Source organism: Pteropus medius, unplaced genomic scaffold, assembly GCF_902729225.1.
Source record: "Pteropus medius unplaced genomic scaffold, Ma_sr-lr_union100, whole genome shotgun sequence".
Classification (NCBI taxonomy): domain Eukaryota; kingdom Metazoa; phylum Chordata; class Mammalia; order Chiroptera; family Pteropodidae; genus Pteropus; species Pteropus medius.
In genome coordinates, this window is record NW_024344240.1 from 3,564,464 (window position 1) to 3,579,834 (window position 15,371).

Sequence of the window (15,371 nt, forward strand, 5' to 3'; positions counted from 1 at the left end):
TATTTTGGTAGAGAGTCAAACTTATAACCTAATTTTTAATATAAACACATAAATTTGAAAAGAATTTAATATATGACTTCTTGATTTATCTATTTATATATACAAGTAACTTCAATTTGCTTTGTCTCTACTTTAGCATTTCTCTGTAATTCCCTTTACTGTCTTTTCCTTCATCCTTATTTCCAAATCTAGATATTCTTCTTTGACAAGCCTCATGTTCTTATTTCTATTGCCTCTTCTCTCTTCCACATCTATCGTCTCTCCCTTTTCATTGGCTTCTTTTCGTTAGTCATCAGTTATTCTCAAGCTCAACATCCTCGTGTCCTGATTGCCTTCCATTGCTCTTATGACCTCCTGAGTTTCTCCTTGTGGTCACCCTCTGACATATTGGAAAAGTATACAACATGGGCCTGCATTTCTGAACCACAGAATGCAAGGGCCCAAAACTAGTGAGACAGTCTGTGCCCCCCAAACTCAGAGTCCAATAGTGTGAGACAGATGTGTAAAATGCACTGGGATACTCAGTGCTATAAATGTAAGCTGTCTGGGAGTACTCATTATATTCTAGGAGTCAAGATATTTTTCATAGAGAAGTTGAGATCTGAATACCTGCTAAAAGATAAGTTGGTTTTGCCACTTGGATAGTAGTGACAAAAAGAAGGACATTCTACATAGAGGTACAAGTAAGACCTAAGTTGGAAAGAGCATGAAGCAACGGTGTATAGGAAAACCACAAGTGATTTGGTGTCTCTGTAGTATTATGCACAAGGAACAGTGCTTGGTAAGAAATAAGGTTGCGAGACGTGACCAACTGAACACCTTTCCCCAGGCATCTAAGGGATCTTTAAGAGGTCTATCATCTCATCAGTTCCCTTTGCGTTTTTCCACTTGGGTGTGTATTGCCTAGGTGGGCTTTCTATAAATTGAGCTTTTCGCTAAATTCCTTTTTCCCTTTACATTGTACCTTTGGATACTGTACTCTTTAAGTGACAGTCTGCTAATCAGGAAGTGTTAATGTGTGGTTAGCTTCTGGGTCAGAGACTGTCAGATGGCCACCAAGTACTGATTGCTGTCTCTAGTGATGGGAACGCAGGATACATGGCCACCTGTGAGAGAGCCCTTTTCCAGCCTCTCTTGCAGCTTGGTGTGCTCTCTATGACTGAGTTTTGCACAGTGTGGTGCAAGTAGAACTGATGTTGCCATATCTCCATTCATGTCTCTAGAAAGAGATACGTGTGCACATCTCTGGCACTTCCCACTGGTTGAGTGACAGAAAGACCTAGAGCAGCTGTTCTGGACCAGACATAGAAGCCTGAACATGGCTTCTGTACCAACTAGGTCTTGAACTCCTTTCCTTGGCCTGTTACATGAGAAATAAAGTTTAGTTTAAGTCATATTTGGGTCTCTGTTATAGCTGGTTAGCCTATTTTGTAACTAAGGTAATGGATTTTAAAGCACTGATTCAAGATAACATAAATGACTTAACAGGAATATTCAGGAAACAGTGTCTCAATTTAAAACAGTTATTCCAATGTTGGGCATCCCAGATATGTGGATATGTTTATAAGACAGATCCATTCAGGTAACTGGTGTCCTGTAGCACTCCTCAAATTACATTTCAAAAATAGCAAACCCAGTCTGAGGGACATTTTACAGAATAACTGCCTGTATAATTCAGAAATATCCAGGGCAAGAAACACAAAGCAAGGTTTAGGAACTATTTTGGATTAAAGGAGACTAAAGAGACATGATAACCAAATGCGATGTGTGGTCATGGACAAGGAAAAATGAGCTGTAAGGAACATTATTTGAACAATTGATAGAATTTAAACATGGACTGTCTAAAAATATATCAATTCTAAAAATCTTGATTTTTATAACTGTGTTGTCATTAGAAAATAAACGCTGAAGTATTTAAGTGTAAAGTGTCATGAAATCTGCAACTTACTTTCAAATGGTTCCGAAAAATACGAAAACATATACATACACATGCACACACACACGCACAGGGGAGAGAGAGAGAGAATAATAAAGCAAATAGAGTGAAATGTAAACAACCGGTGAGTTGAGGTGGTAAAGGGTCATATATACATCCCAGCAATTTTTCTGTAAGTTTAAAATTTTGTCAAAATTAAAACTTATAAAGAGAAAGAGATAGGAGTATAATGTTCTCTTCCTCAGTCATCAATATCATCAATAGCCACATACTTATATTTGAATACGGCCTGGCAATTGAATCATTACTATTGGCAAAACATTTGTCTGGCTACTTTTGCATGGGACCCTTCATTTTGGGCCCATTTCCAATGCTCCAAATTTTCTCTGAAGCAAATTTGAGAAAATGATCGTGGATTTAACTCACATTTCAGAAGCTGACAAAACAGAATTACTCTTCATCTTTTATCTAGGAATATGGTACGCATATATTGGGATGTGTGTGAGGTGGATTTAGATCTGATTTTTGAGCATAGACTAAAATTCAACTAGTGTGATTTTGGTGATATGTATATATCCCAAATTTAGAAACATACTACAAAGTAACTGCCTGTGCCCTTACACTTCAAAAATATCAAATACAAGAAACACAATGTAAGACTGAGGAACTATTTCAGATTTCAGTAGATGAAAGAGACTGGACAACTAATTATAATATAAGGGACATCAGTAGAACAATTGATAAAATTTGGACATGACTGATAATTAGATATTAATTCTAAAAGTCTTGATTTGTATAACTGTGATACACACATATGGGTGGCAGGGAGGTGGAGAGAGAGAGGGAGAGGGAGAGAGAATGAATTGGGGATGTGCGTCCTATAGGTCATCTTTATACCACGAGGGCTACTCTAAGTCAGAAACATCTTGAAATCCAGTAACATCATCTTCTACTTATTGATGAAAAGAGACAACAGATGCATCCAGACCAGACACCTCAGTGATTACTTCTTAGTTCATCGATAAGTCCTAAAAGATATTTTGATTACCTAGACAATGGACATCGGGTAGCACTTTAACTATTTTTTCTTCAAACACTGGCTAGAAATTCATTCTTTCGTTCAATGAACATTTTTTAAGCACTAAGTATCAGTCACTGAGTTAAATTCTAAAGTGTCACTGTTTGCCCTCCAAGTGCCTGTAGTCAAAAGAGAGAATGAGGGAGGCAGTGCTAGTTGAGAATCTCAGTCATGTAATAATTCATTTATGTGTGTCATGCAATCCACTTTTCATTTTCTAGCATTTTCTCTGAAGCAGATAAGAAAAGGCATATATAAAGCAAATGTAAATATTGTTTATAAAAGCAATGTATATGGAAATCACATACATATTTTCAACTAAAGTTAAATGCATATGGGAGATGTTGGTCAAAGGGTACAAAATCCAGTTGCAAGATGAATAAATTCTGGGGATTTAATACACAGCATTGTGAATATAGCTAACAATACGACGTTATACACTTGAAAGTTGCTAAGAGAGTAAATCTTAAATGTTCTCATCACAAAAAAAGAAATGGTAATTATATGATATGATGGAGGCCCTAGTTAAGGCTGTGGTGGCGATCATATTGTAATACATAGATGCATCAAATCGACATGTTTTAAATCTTAAATTTATACAATGTCATAGGTCAAGAATATCTCAATAAAGTTAGAAAAAAGTTAAATTAATTAAACTAGGATGCCGTTAGACTGAGGTGGCTCTAATACTATGGTGGCCTATCTAAGCAAATCAAAATATAAGCCTATAAATGCTTCAAAGTTATGAATTTGAAAGCTAAGGACAGCTAATCACAGCCAACCAAGCTTTGAGCTATAGCCAATCAATAACTTCCTTATTTCAGCCTTTTCTCTATAAATGATTTTCCCCAGCTCTTATTGGTGGAGCAATTCCAACCACTTCCAGTTTGCTGCTGCCTGATTGCAATTGATTTTTGCTTAAAATTTTAATATGCCTCAGTTTATCTTATGACAGTAACTTTATGATAACACAAATAAATATAAACTTAGTTTTACTTTCTGGTCAAATACCATGTCCACAGTTCAAACTTATTACTCATTCTTCTTTCCTTCATGGCTTCATGCAAAGTGATTTATATATAGCAATTCTTAATCAAATACCAAAATATTAATAGCTAGCAGTCATCCCATGTCTTCTAATGCAGTCTTCCTTGATATTATCTATGCAGGAGAACATGGCTTAAGCTTGAAACTTCCCTCTGAATCTTGGATAACTGGATCTTAGAAATCTGCTTACCACATGGGGGCAGGAAGTGAAAGATGGCCTCAGAGTAGGAGTCCTGGCCCCTCCCATTGGAAAACAAAGCTCAATAAAGGTCCAATGCTTTGGCCAACAGCAATGTGTCTTCATTTGAGGGCAGGAGGGTTAGAAAAGGACATTGGGATGGGGGCAAAAGATCCCCTTCTCAACATTTTACATTATCTTTCTTAAAGATTCGTTGGTGGGTTATAAGTCTATGGTTGTAAGCTTCTTGAGAGCAGAAACTATATCTTAACACATTTTTGTATTGACTTTATAATAATAGAGACTAATAGATGTTTGCTGATTGATTGATATTGATTGCTTTGTGCTTTACATGACATTTTTTAGAAAGTATCTTGAGATCTCAGGACATGATTATAAACATTAATTTTTATTGCACTATACGTGTACATAGTCTTGGTTAACATATATTTCTAGATAAAGTAGCTTCTACAAGACCGTAGTATAGAATATTAATCATTTTACAGTACCTATGTCATTAGGGAACAGCATTATTCAACTGCATAAAGTTGACAGTAATTAGCCAAAATGAAGTACAGTGCCAGCTGCTTTTGAACTTTCTTAACATGAGGTTCATACTGCAGGATTGAGCAAAAAGAAAATTATGCTGTGGAAAGAAAGCTTTCTGGAGATTGTGTTTGATATGATTAATTTTTTCTCTGTAAAGATCTCTCCAAGTGTTAACTTTATAATTGTATAGTTACTTATTCCAAAAGTCACAAATTTACCAAGAGACATCAGGAAAGATGTTCTGAAGGTATTTTGTTCATCTCTTAGCCTAAAATTTTATCTATCCATGATTACTTAGTAAGTTTCTTACAGATATATGCTGTCTCATACATATTTATATCCTTCAAATATCTATTTATATTTTTTGGCACATAATAGTCACTCAACAAATATTTATTGAATGCATTCATTATCCTACCTTGAAGGATTGGCTGAAAAGCAAGTTTCCACAAATATCTGAGCCTATGCCTTCTTCAACAGCTTTCTAGTTCATCTCGGGGTCAATATATTAATCTCAGTGGTGAAAATGGTGGCGAATTAGATTGGACCTGCAATATCAGACTCAAATTTCTTTTAGTCAAAACATCTTCTGATAGAGTAACATTGTCTTCTGTTTCCTGGCCAACAGAAGAACGTTATTTGTAAGTTAGAAAACTCAGTGAGCACATAGTGTTCAGTGTTAAGAACTAAGTGATGATTCTTTAGCATTGCAAGGTGGTGAATAATGGACAAAACTTCAATGGATTTATTCTGAACCCTAGTTAGAAATTGATTCCCTTCTCAACATATTAGTTTATGTAGACAAAACATTATTGCTATTTATTTAACAGTCTCTATGGTAACTAAGGAGGACATAGCAGTGATGTGTTTACCTAAAGTAAGTCGGCGTTTTATAAGTTGTAATTGACTAATGTGTGGTTTCTGGAGTAGTGTTTCTTGAACTGGAGTTCTTGGTTCTGTTTTCTGAGGTCCAACATTACTCTAAGAATATTTATTATTTTGTGTTCATACTACGAAGATACTTATGAGCAAAAAAAAAAAAAAAATTGTAAGGAGACTCTGGATCTCTTAGATGACCACATTACGATTGAGCTTTGCTATGTACTTTCAGTGTCTGTGATTATATTTTCTTCTGAGACATTTTCAAATAACAAATTTTCATTCTGATATCCTTGCCCTTTGGGGGATCCAAAAACATACACTCCTGAGTCCTAGATATCTGAATCTGAAAAATATCACTCTAGAATAGAACATCTTCAAAGAACTCCACAATGCCTGTAGGCCAGAGAACCACTATCCACTCATTACTCTGTTAAGGAAAAGATTAATTAAAAGAAACAAACTGTTACCACTGTAGATACTGTGGGATGCTGTCTTTGAGATAAGCTGGATGAAAATGGTATTAGTGTTTGTCGAATGAAGTAACTACATCTGCCACAGAAATCTTGGAAGACTGCGTTATTGACTCAGTCGCTAGGGATTCTCTACGTATCAAAAAGAACTTTGCCATGATAGGGTGCCTAAGGTTACTATGTATGATATCAAGGAACAATAGAATCTGTTATCTGAGTTCCTAAAGAAGCTTTTAATTTTGTATCCTATAATAGGTGAATTTGGAAAAATAAACTTTTTTTTTTCTTTAAATGTCCTGTTTTCAAGATGATCTCAAAAGAATTTTTCCTCACACACATTTCTTCCAGATTTTTTCCCTCACAGACACTTAATCTGCCTGCCTCTGATTTATTTACGCCTAACTCATCAAAATCTGTTTTTAAAGTAAGTGTTCTTTGATGTCTAAGGAACCTAAGTAACCTTTGTAAAAAAAAAGTTTATGTCTGGAAGTTGTGATATCATCACAAAAGAAAACATTGTCTCATAATCATATCTGTGACTAACTCCTTGAATAGAGGCAAAGTTGAGTAGAAAAGCAAAAAACTTGCATTCTCGTCCTCCCTTCACACGGAAGATACAGTGGAGTGCTATATTTAAAAGTCAAATGTTTTATTTGCAGTTCAATTCAAACAGCTGTTATTTTTCTTTTAAAAAAGATTATTCAATAATTTCACTATTATCAATATTGAGAAAATGACAGATTTGGAAGATTTAACTAACCAAAAAGAATAAGAATTTCTTGAATTTTGGAGTAACTATGCGTAGGCTAGTTCTGGAACACCTTTCATCTTGTTTTGATCTGAAATAGATGTGCCTTCTCTACCTAGCAAAAGCACTGTACCAGCAATTCACTTATGGCGTATGAAGCTGCCCTTGGCAAACAATGGAAGTGCTTCTTACTCATCAGCATAGGGTTACTCCCTGAACAGCAGAGATGCTTTCTGCACCTATGTGGTTGCATGAGGTTTTTCTCACAATCTCACCACAGATGCAAGAGATGGCTGTGGGTTGGAATAGAGTCAGCACGAAGGAGCAGAGCAAGTGGAACTGGTTCATACAGCAACCCTATCCATGACGAGGACTTGAAACATCCCAGCCAATAAATGGGCCACAGCACATGACAAGAGTCAGAGGAAGGAAATGCCAATGTGGATGAGATGCTGAAGGCTGATGAGCCACTTTAAGATGGAAAATGGCAAAGGTAGAGAAACATACAAACTATACTACTCAATACAGTAACCACAAGCCACATAGGGGTCTTTAGAATTAATTAAAGTTAAGTAAAATTAAGGGTTTAGTTCCTCAATCACGGTAGCCACATATTAAGGGTTAAATGGTCATATTTTGGGCAGTGCAAACATAGAACATTTACATTATCACAGATATAAACCATGCGTGTTATAATCCTAAATGTGACTATCTTTGCTTCAGGTTCAAAGCAAAGTCTCACCTTTGCCCAATGAAGCATAATCGGAATAGCCATTTTTGTTGAGTGAGATAAACAAAGGAGAGATGTAGCATTAAGAGTCACTCCAAATTGGATAGATACCACTGTTGTAAAAATGGAATGCATGGCTAATTTCTAATTTTTCCTTGAGAAAGCCATCTCTTGAGAGTGTCAAAGTCTCTAAGTATCGTAAATGCCTTCTTAGTATAATTATTTAGAAAATATTTTGTGTGTCTATTACTTATATTATTCAACAAATACATACAAGAGGCCGTGGGATTCCAACTTATAATGCAAGAGTGGAACACAATTCAGCTTTTAATTTATATTTAAAAATACGCTACTGTGTCCTACACATCCCACACAGTGATGTGGCCACGCTTCCCTCACCTTCTCATCAACTTCTCTCATTGATAACAGCTCGACAGACTGGGGGCCCTTCTGACTTCTGAACACAAGTTAGTTTTTTTGTCCCAGACATATATGTTGTAAATGTTATTTTCTCAGTCTGGAGTTTTCTTGCCTCAGATCTTTGCACAGCTGGCACCTGTGACCTAACACCTGAGTGATGAGAAGGGGTTAGGTCCAACATGATCTTCTTGGATGGCCTTCTTGATACCTGTCCACATCACCTGCTTCCAGCTCTGCGCTACCATAGCTCTATGTAATTAATCTGTATTAGCTTCTTTGCAGTACATATCAGAAATGACTTTAATTACTTGTTGATTGTCCCTAAACAAAGACCTTTCTGTCTTCACTGCTGTATATTCAATGCCTAAAACAGAACCTGATAATAAATTTGTTTAACAAATAAATAAATGAATGCATGAAAAAGATATAGTCCAATTTTTGTGGTACTCATAATCCAGTGAAGTAATAATAGCTAGAAAATGAGTATTTAGTATATAGTAATATGATAAAATACTCTTATTATGCCTATTTTACGAATTAAAAATATTGGGTCTTAGATCAGTTATGTAACTTGCCCACGATTAAAGAGCCAGTAGTGGGTGGAGGCAGAACCAGACACAGACAATCGTACCCCAGAACAACGCCTTAGTCAGTGGGCTGTCTGTCTCTCTCTTTCTCCACTCTGTGTATATTTCAAAATTAATTTCCTCAGTTGAGTTCCATATCTCCTTGAGTCCTTGATGCCTGAGTCTTACTTTGGATGAATAATAATAATTATGATAATAACCTGCAATATTTATAAAACCCTTTACAGTTTATGTAGTAGATTCACATGTGTTATCTCTTTTTGGATCCTCATAAGCAACCTGTGAGCTAGGCAGGAAAGATATTGTTATCAGCAAAATCACCCATTGGAGAAAATATTTAGCATAAAGGAAGAAATCATTATTTTTGCATGTGAGAAAAACAATGTCACCCTGATTTTAAATGTCACCCCAATTTTGAAAATAGCCCCTGGCTTCTCCGTGAAATCATTGGAATGAATGGTAGAAGACAAGAAGCACAACTCTGCATGAATAAACCATGAAATATATTTGACGATAAAATTTTCAATTAATGTGGAAATATTTGCTCTGAATCTTGGCTCTTGAGGATTTAAGTCTCGGCCAAATATTAAAAATATGTTTTATTTCATTGCACAAAGTACATGACAGATATATTTCTGAGAAACTGAAAACTGCCAGTTTTGAAACTTCTGAATGTGAATTAGGCTGATAGACTGATTGTGTTGGGAGAGTTGGATTTGCTACGATGCTTAAACACAGCCTTTACCCTCACACAGTGTGGCTCTGTTAGAGAAATAAGGCTTTTACCCTGATGAACTCTTAGAGCGCAGTTTTCCTTGGCCTCTTGATTATTTATAGAATCCTTTTCATTTCACTGAATATGCCAAAAAAATAAAAGGAAAATGATCAAAGACCTTTGACTAAAGAATTTTTTTTAGAATTGTGTGCTTTAAGAAAGATCTGTGTGATGTCTCAAACATACAATAACACATTTTAAATTAATCTTTTAAAGATTTCAGTGTAGGCATTTTAGTCACTGTCTTAATAGATTCCTAATTTTAAGAGCTCTGCTTTGCTATGAGTTGAAATTTACCAGTGATCTATAAACGTTTCATTTATTAAAAATAAATTCGACACACATTGAGTACCTCCTATGTGTAAGGCACCATATGCTAGACACTCATACACAGCCCTTGTGCTCAATAATGAGAGATGAGAAAGGGATAAAACGGGGAAATAGAAGAGGAGGGCAGTGGGTGAAGGAGTTAAGGCAGACAAGACACAGTGACAGCTTTGCCTGCCTCACAGCTAGCTCCACCGCCCCTCAGGGCTTTCCTTGTACGTGTTAGTGCTGCAGAAAACCACCAGCTCCACAAGGTGAGCCAGTGCCCTCCCAGAGTAACGAGAGTGCAGAGCACTTAGCTTTTCCACACAAACATGTTCTTGCTTTGTGTTTAATTTGAGCAGGTGCAGTTTGTAAAAACCAAACAGTATATATGAACATAAATTTTGGCATCAGAAATTGTATTTTGGGGACTTTTTTAAAAACAATATATTGAAATGGACATTGTCAGATTTCTTTTTAAACAAAAAACAGTTCCGAAGTAAGTAACATGCCCGCAGCATCACTTCACAAGAGCAGCACCTGCATTTCACACTCTTGCAAACTTCGGTAATTGGGAGTTAGATCCAAGCAGATGACCAATTGCTTCAAATAATCTAAACTCAGTTGTGCTTTTACTGTTGCCATATACATTTTTCGATTTACAAAATATTTATCTTGTGCGTACATGCTGGGGATAATTCAGTGAATGAGAAAATTTCATATCCCAAGTTTAGAGGGGGATGCAGACAAGAGATAAGGTCTTCACACGATACTATGATCAACGCTTTATCATGAAAGCATTTTGGGGAGAGTAAGAGAGGGTTATCTGGCATGGATATGGGGAACTAGATGTGTAGACCTCTGATGACCTCAGAAACGGAATGTAATAATAATAGTGGGTGTGGCCACTTACAAGCGAAGGAGATCAATTAAAAAAATAAACTGTGAAAAAAGAGTGATACAAATTATGCAAAACATTTATTTTTAATACAAACAAATTGTTGACTGGAAAGATTATGACAAAGGCAGAAACTTGTGCCGAGACTGCAAAATAAACCAACCAACCAAAGAAAAAACCTGGTAACATCGAAAAATACCACTTGCTTCAAGGCCAACTTCATCTAGGGTCTCACCGTCACTACAGGACAAACAGTTCTGCCAAGGTAAAGTAAATAAGTAAAACTAAAGTGATCATAACCAGGAGTGAGAATCGAGAATGGCTTTATAGTGATGGTGATTTTGAGTTGAACCTTCAACAACATGTGGGCTTTTTTAAGCAAAAAAGGCCAAGCAAGATTCTTGAGGTGGAGGACGACTCGAGCAAGGAGGAAAAGGAAAAGCCAGAGCTAGATTTAGGAAAAATCAGGAAGACTTGGTTCTCTGTAGCAGAGAATTCTTATAGGCAAATAGTTGCTATTTAGGTTGGAAAAAGAGGCTTCGGACATATTGTGACTCATCTTAAATTTAGTAGAAATAGAAGCCATTGAGGACAGCCTATAAATGTGTGAATATATACGTATATTTATAAAGTACTTTTAATAAAAGTGAAAGTTTCATTCAATAAATTTGAAGAATAGAGAAATTTAGTACAAAAGTATTATTCATATTTTTCTTAATAAACTTCAAAACTATTATCGTTTTTCAGGTATAATCTTTTCAGTATTTTCCCACATATACATTATATTGTGGATTGTAAACATTCTCTAGAGTTTTGGGCTGTTCTTTTTTTTAATTCATAGGCATTTTCCAATGTTTGATTATTTTTAATTTACCCCTTGTTATATTAGCATAATAGTCCATTGAATGAACATAACGCAGTTTCCTTAACTATTACACTGTTGTCAAATATTTAGGCTCTTTTTTGAGCTTTTAGTATTATAAATAACATTTTAATTAGTTTTCATAGGTATAACTTTCCCCCATTTTGATATTGTTTCCTTGGGTGATTATTAGGCACAGGGTTTTATTTATTCTATTCTAGCCACACTGGTACTTCAGGCCTTTGTACTATTTCTTTATATAATGTATATATTTTCTCTGAGTCTGTGATATTTGCCGAAAGTATTTTGCTCAATTAACTTTTTGCCCTTTTAATTTTTTAAATTATATTTCGCTTTTTTTTTAAAGTGCAGGATAAATTCAAGAGGTTCATTGCACCAAATACCAGAAAGAAATGGATCAAAATAATACGTGAACAAGTTTTAACAAAAATTTTTCATTTTTCATACATTGACATTGGTATCCATTCAACTGTTTAAAAATATAAAGTCCTATCAGTTTGCCTTAATGGAGCTTAAATAAGAAATCCAAGAATTTTCTTTCTTTTCAATACCACATAAATTTAGGCATATAGCAGTCTCACTTCTAATATATATGGTTTACCAATTTTGATCTTTTCAAATTAACTTTTGGTGGGTACCACGGTCTGAATCTTTGTGTCCCCCCAATATTCATATGTTGAAATCTTGATGCCCAATGTGGTGGTAGTAAGAGACGGGATCTTTGGATTATGCTTAGGTCATGAAGATGCAGCCTTCACGCATGGATTTGTTCTCTTTTATCTGGTTTTCTGAGGTGTAAAGTTAGGTCGTTTATTTGCAACTTGTCTTATTTCTTGAGTTAGGCATTTATTGATATAAACCTCCCACTTAGAATCATAATTTTTGGTATATTATATTTCCATTTTTATTTATCTCAACGTATTTTTTTAAAAATTTTTTTGATTTCTTTTTTGATCCTTTGGTTGTTCAGTATCATATTATTTAATCTCCACGTATTTGTGAACTTTACTGTTTTCTTTGTTTCATACCGTTGTGGTTAGAAGAGTTGCTCGTTATGATTTCGGCCTCTTAAATTTATTAAGACTTGTTTTGTGGCCTAACATATGATCTATCTTGGAAAATGTTCCATGTGCACTTCAGAAGAATGTGTGTCCTATTGCTCTTTGATGAATATTAAAAGAGAAAAATAACTTGTTATGTGCAGGACCCTCATAAGACTATCAGAAGAGTTATTTCATTTGGATCAGCTTCATTTATCTTTAACTTTTGACATTTTAATTATAATGTGTCTTGGTGTGGGTCTCTTGGTGTTCATCTTATTTGGAAATTTCGAGGCTTCCTGGATCTCGATGTCTGTTTCCTTTCCAAGTGAGGGAAATTTTCAGCCATTATTTCTTTAATTAAGATGTCTGCCCCAACTTTTGCCTTTTTGAAAAACATAAAAGAATGATTTACATTTTATGGGAGTTATTTGTTACTAGAGAGTTTGAAAATACCATCTTTGCAAGGAACAATGCATCATAAAGGTTTTGGCACAGAGAGACACCGTAGAAAACAACAGAGAAGTCTTTAATTTTTATTATTTAAATATGCCACTTCCCTAGATTTCTCTCAATGTCTCTTTTTTTTTTTCTTTTTTTGTACTTTCTGTTTCTAGGTTAGTGAAGTTTTCTTGTCCCCATATTAGGGGTTAGCACTCAGAGTTAGTACCTCTAATTTCCCTTTCTCATCATTTTGATTCAGAAGGCAGAATGTGCATTAGCCATTAACGGCATTTTTTCACCTCCTCCCATTGACATTCTGCAATCATTTCTTGTTTCTGAGGTAAGGTCATTGCTTGTCCTTGGTTTTTGGTGTTGTTGTGGATTCTTACTTACTATTTTATGCTTTCTTGGATACTGAAAGGAAGTCTTTTAAGGCATATTTTTTTTTGGATTTGTTAATGAGTCTGCATTCTAATCTGGAAATTCCAACCTGTAGAGGAAATGGTGCCGTGTGGTTCTGGACCTGGTCCTTTAAAGGTCTAAAAACTTCTGCTTTTGTTCTTCAAGACCCCCCAACCCCCACCACCATACTGTAAGAAAGCTGGAGAGAGAAGCCACTTGAAGGGAGAGGCACCACGTGGAGGCGACCCCAGCTTTCTTGGGCCTTCAAGCTGAAGAGTAATGCCAGCCTACATCACATGGAGCAGAAGAAACACAAGCCACCCACAAAACCAAGTCCAATCAACATTCGTTATTTTAAGCCGCAAAGTTTTGGGGAGGTTTGCTAAACAACAACTGATAACTGAAACATTCAGGTAGTTTGTATACTCATCATTGAGAGACCATAAAAAGATAAGAAACTATATATAGAATTTTATGAGGACAGGCTTTCTTTCATATCCCTAATGTTATCTTTATTCTACTTGTCTATCAGATTTTAATTTTATTCTGCTTCTAACTAGCTCATTCCCATATTTTCACTTGTTTTTGAACATGCAAATCCCCAATTTTCAATCTAGAATGAATTTATTTCATGCCTACTTGAATTCCCCTGTGTGATCTTCAGGGAAAATTTCTACTCAGAGAGCCTAAGAACAATTATATTGTTTTGGATTCTAGTCATGTAATGTTTTTAGAGGTATATTCACAGCAGTACATTCACAGCATTTATTGGGAATAAAATTGTTAAAATCTAATAATGATCTCTGTAAAATGTTTATTTGGTAAAATTTGCAGGTTTTGGGGCCCAATATAATGGCAGAATGATTGCTAAGTTACTGCGAAGGCATTGCTCTATTTAACGTGGGTGATTTTGTACAAGCCAAGTGGAACTAATCAAAATATTGAAGGTAGGTTCTTGCTGTCAGCACTCCCCCAACACTTACCAGTCTAGCTGTCTACAAGGCCCAAAATGTGACTTTATATATTGTCAGCAAATTGGAGTTTTTATAATAAACTGTGATTGAAGTTAAGCAATAATTTCTTCTGAAGAGAACTATTTAGATAGTGATGTTTGTAGCTATTAAGTTATTATTGTACCTGCTGCTGGTCCATTGGAGGTAACACAGGCATAGGCTTACGCAACTTTATTATTTTTAACCTATTTTTGGTACGTTTATCTGTTTTTACAACAGAATTTCTCTGCGCATATATTGGAATCTTTGTGTGAGGCACAGCCTGGCTTCCTCTTTGACATCCCTTTCCACATCTGCCCTTAACTAGGACTAACCCCACACGGCTACGTGGAGACTGGAAGAGGTCACCCCACTGATTCTTTGCTGCCTATCACCCTCTTGTTGAGCTCACTCTTGTCAGCCTCACCATTGACCCGCTAAAGCCTCCCATTCAGAATCTCCCCCTCAGTCCTCCTTCCCAGAATATAGTTGGCCCTTCCATCAAAATTCAGATGTCCTGTTTCATCAGGACTTTATTCCCTGGTGGTGGGCAGTCCTCTGAAATAATAATCTGAAACAAGATAATGTGTTAACCCAAATGAGTGCCCCTAAAGATGGGATTTTTATGCTACTAGAAAAACATTTTTAGACAAAAGGCTACTTTTATTTTCTTAAACTAAAACCAAATTATAAGTGGTTTTGTAAAGTAGAACTACCACTGATTACAGACACTTATCTGTAGCATTGAAAATTTTATTAGCTCTAAGTCTCTTGAACATGGCAACGATCTCAGAGGTAAGAGAGAAAGCTGAGCAACAGTGAGAAAAATCTGTCAAAATCACCTTGTTCTTTCTTCTATATCAGGCAAAGAATCAGCTCAGAACCAGAGATGTAGATTCAGGTATATAATTAAGGAATCAAGTAGCAGCTGTCAAGCTAAAATAAGAGCAGCACCAAGCAGCCGGGAGACCAGGGAGATGGAGGAGGCATGGCAGGCGGGGCT

The 15,371-nt window shown here is 35.8% G+C and overlaps 1 protein-coding gene across 2 annotated transcripts in view; it reads left to right on the forward strand.

Annotated features, from left to right (window-relative positions):
• CA8 (carbonic anhydrase 8) overlaps positions 1–14,128 on the forward strand; it is a 140,081-nt gene extending 125,953 nt beyond the window's left edge. Inside the window, exon 9 of one of the 2 annotated variants that reach the window (XM_039868872.1) lies at positions 13,542–14,128. The gene's annotated coding sequence lies outside the window, so the exon portion shown is untranslated. Of the gene's footprint in view, positions 1–1,223; positions 1,351–13,541 lie in introns of those variants that run through there. The other variant, XM_039868873.1, reaches the window with a different exon arrangement.
• The last annotated feature ends 1,243 nt before the right edge of the window (positions 14,129–15,371 follow it).